The sequence below is a fragment of the Alosa sapidissima genome, chromosome 17 (genome assembly GCF_018492685.1).
Source record: "Alosa sapidissima isolate fAloSap1 chromosome 17, fAloSap1.pri, whole genome shotgun sequence".
NCBI lineage: Eukaryota > Metazoa > Chordata > Actinopteri > Clupeiformes > Clupeidae > Alosa > Alosa sapidissima.
Window position 1 is genome coordinate 23,616,684 of NC_055973.1, and position 3,924 is coordinate 23,620,607.

A 3,924-nucleotide genomic window follows, 5' to 3' on the forward strand; every position below is an offset into this window, starting at 1 on the left:
CTTACAGTATACTTTGACACTGGGTTCTTCTCAGAAAAGTCATTCTTCTATGTACGCCAAACCCACCTTGAACCCATGTTGACAAAAAAGTTCAGTTTTCTTTTCATTTAACCATGGAACATGATCCCAGGCCCAAGTCCCAGTAGTATTATTCCAGCCATTTACATTTATAGCTAAATGACAAGACAGCCTTTTTCCTGGCATACCGTTTATATAATCTGTCAGTATGGAGGTCACTTATTTAAACTTGGTGACCCCACAATGCTTTTTACATCTGCATCTTTCAGAATCAGAATCAACTTTATTGGCCAGGTTTGTGTAAACAAATAAAGAATTTAACTCCGGTTAATCTTTGCTCTCAAAGTACAACACTCAACATATAAGAATAAAAAATTAAAAAGAATAAAAGAATAAAAACAGAACAGTAAGAATAGAATGAAGAGCATGTAGAATACGGCTATGTATAAGTATAAATACAGTATGTACATTTGCAATACAGTTTTTTTCAGTCGCTAACATGCGTTTGTCCAACCAGTTGTCACATTTTCAAAACTCTAAATACAATTAGCACAGCATCGGTCTTTTTTGGCCATACCATTCACACATTTCATGTCGTTTTCACACGATATGCAATCAGTGAACACATTTCCACAACGCTTACATTTTCTTAACAGACAAGCTATACCTCCCAACAAAATTATGGATTGTTTTTGCAGTAAAACAAAAACAATATATCTCAGCTGATAATAAACAAACAATTCAATAATTAACACACAACTGATTTATGCTTGGTAAATTGGGCCAACCACAGCTGATTCCAGTCTGGCTTAGACCAAAGTCCTTTTAGGCAAGTCCCTCCACTCGGCGGCCATATGACAGCGCTTTTTGGGCACTCGTCGGGCATCCATTTCGGCAGAAATGCACGTGCGCAAGGCTTCACAACGCCAATCTTGCTCCAGCGGCGAGATCCCAACACATGATTGGCACGATGTTTCAAGTACAAGCTGCAGCCAGGGGCTTCTCCGATGTCTTCACAACACACCATATGATTGGCTCAATGTATTCACATCACACTACATGATTGGCTCAATGTATTCACTTGTCGACGTTTTGGGAGGAAGGGGTGGGATATGAGTATTTTTTGAGTATATATATACTATATATATACACTTTTTTGATCCCGTGAGGGAAATTTGGTCTCTGCATTTAACCCAATCGTGTATTAGTGAAACACAAACAGCACACAGTGAACACACAGTGAGCTGCCTGCTACAATGGCGGCGCTTGGGGAGCAGTGAGGGGTTAGGTGCCTTGCTCAAGGGCACTTGAGCCGCGGCCCACTGGTCGGGGCTCGAACCGGCAACCCTCTGGTTACAAGTCCAGAGTGCTAACCAGTGGGCCACAGCTGCCCACACGGCTGGAGTGCTGTGTCTCCACATTAGAAAGTCTCTGCTTAGACTCAGTGGCAGGGGTTATTTTGTTCTATTACACTGACACAGTAAAAGGAGGACTTTGAGGAGTAATGTTTTTAGAAACAGAAACAGAAAAAGACAAACACTGTAATGTCTGGACGAGGAAGAGTAAGAGCAAGGGGCCCAGGGAGAGGTGCAGGAGCAGTGAGAGGTGCAGGAGCAGTGAGAGGAGCAGGGCCAGGGAGAGGAGCAGGGCCAGGGAGAAGAGCAGGCCCAGTGAGAGATGCAGGAGCAGTGAGAGGAGCAGGGCCAGGGAGAGGAGCAGGCCCAAGAAGAGGGCAAGGTAGAGGTGTAAGAATGCGTGGTGGTGGCATTCCATTTGGCTGCAGGAACTGTTGTCAGTGGTGAAATTCGTGACACTATCTTTGACCATGTAATCAATGTGATGTTGATGAAAACATGTGGCCTAACCCAGAAGATCGGGATTAGATACTGTACAGTAATTTTGTGCTTTTTTTAGCTCCCCCCTTTTTATCTGGGCTTTTTGCTGTGGTTTTTTGTTCAGAATGCTTGTGTGTTTCATGGATATTTTGTTCACAGTAAGCATTGCAATACTGGAAAACTTTTTCTGTTCTATCATACTGTAAACAGTATTTCTATTGTACCTCCTGTAGCAACCAGTAAAGGAAAACCAATGATTTGCTTTTTACTGGAATGATTTTGAATGTGAACATAACATGTGGACATACAGTTCCCAACCAAGAAATTTAACAATTGCATGCAAATACCTGTAAAACTGAAACACAAAAGTCTATGCCGTTTTTGTAATGTCAACAATAGCCAGTATTTTGGAACCTGGTGTACTTTGATTGACTGCATGTACCTTGTGAAGTCAAAACAAGAGTTATTCTTTGACAGAATAATTTCATTTTGAGTCAGATTTCCAGTGTTTTGGTAAAGTTGGTGTGTGCAGAGAAATATGTGTTAGTAGTATATTTAACAAAATGTGTTTTTGAGAAGAAAATTATCCATTTGGCCAGTTGTGTTTTGTAGGTGTGAGTCTGTGTTAAGAGTTTAGAAAAAGTATGGGTAAGCGCTTGTTAGCGATTGAAAAAAACTGTAAATAGAACACTATGGGTGGGATAGGGTGGTGCAATAGGGGTAGTGCAACAGTGTGTCAGTTACCCTAAATACTAAACTTCTATTACCTACAACCCAATATGCCCAATCATGGTGTCAGTTACCCTAAATAGTTATGAAATATTCCTCCTATTGTTATCTAGATCATTACACAACTTTTCTAGCATTCTGTTGCCCCCATCCAAACTTTTTTTTAAACATGTTGCTGGTATCAAATTCAAAATTAACATGTATCTCCATGTCATTTGCAACATTTGATATGCTGCCTATGTCCTTTTTGCAGTGAAATATGTGTTTACGAGATTTGCAGATCATCACATTCTGTTTTTTTTTTTTTTCTGATTTGGAATTGTAGGCCTATCTTTTACTCCAAGTACCTATTTTGTGTTGTAAAAGGGTACAGCTACTTTAAGAACAGCTCTGCTTGCAGGGGTGGGGTTGAGAGAGAGAGAGAAAGAGAGAGTGTGTGTGTGTTAGAACTGAGATGCATATTGAGAGAGCAGACGAGTAGTTGCAACAGGAGTGAGTTATATTTTATGCACTTTGTGACGGTGTCGGTAAATAAATCCCCGGACTAAAGCCAAGTCCCCGTTCATTGCTTGCCACCTGCAGACAAAAAGTAGCGAGTTAGCCCCGAAGTTGCAGATCACTTAGGGGCCTGGAGCAGTATATATATATATATATATATATATAATGTATTGTATGCACTGAATGTTTTGTATGTAGTTCAGTTGGGGTTTACTGTAGATATCAAAACCAGAGCCATATAAAGGTACCTTTATATGGCTCTGATCAAAACTATAGGCAGCTGAGTCAGCACATGTCAAAGTCCAGCAGGTGACCTCTTGACCTAGTGATGTGATATCTAAGGGACACACACACTCTCTCTCTCTCTCTCTCTCTCTCTCTCTCTCTCTCTCTCTCTCTCTCACCCTCTCACCCACAACCCCCCCCCCACACACACACACACACACACACACACGCATACACACAAATCATTCCTGCGTCCTGTAGCTGAATATGTGAAGCTGGTGGAGACACCCATAACTGCCAGGCTGGAGAAATACAGCTCTCTCTCTCTCTCTCTCTCACACACACACACACACAGCCTATAAAAGCGCCATAACTGGCAAATCGAATCATTTTCACTCACACAACTGTAAATGATTTTCCAAGCATGTGTTTCTGTCTAAGGGTTATAAATCATTACCTCACCCTATACACACCATCACACACACACACACACACACACACACACACACACACAAATTGTGTGATGGTAAAATTTGATTGACAGTTACCTCTATTACCTCTTTTCTGAAATTGGCATAACATGCAAGATGCAAGAGTGTGTGTGTGTGTGCGCGCGTGT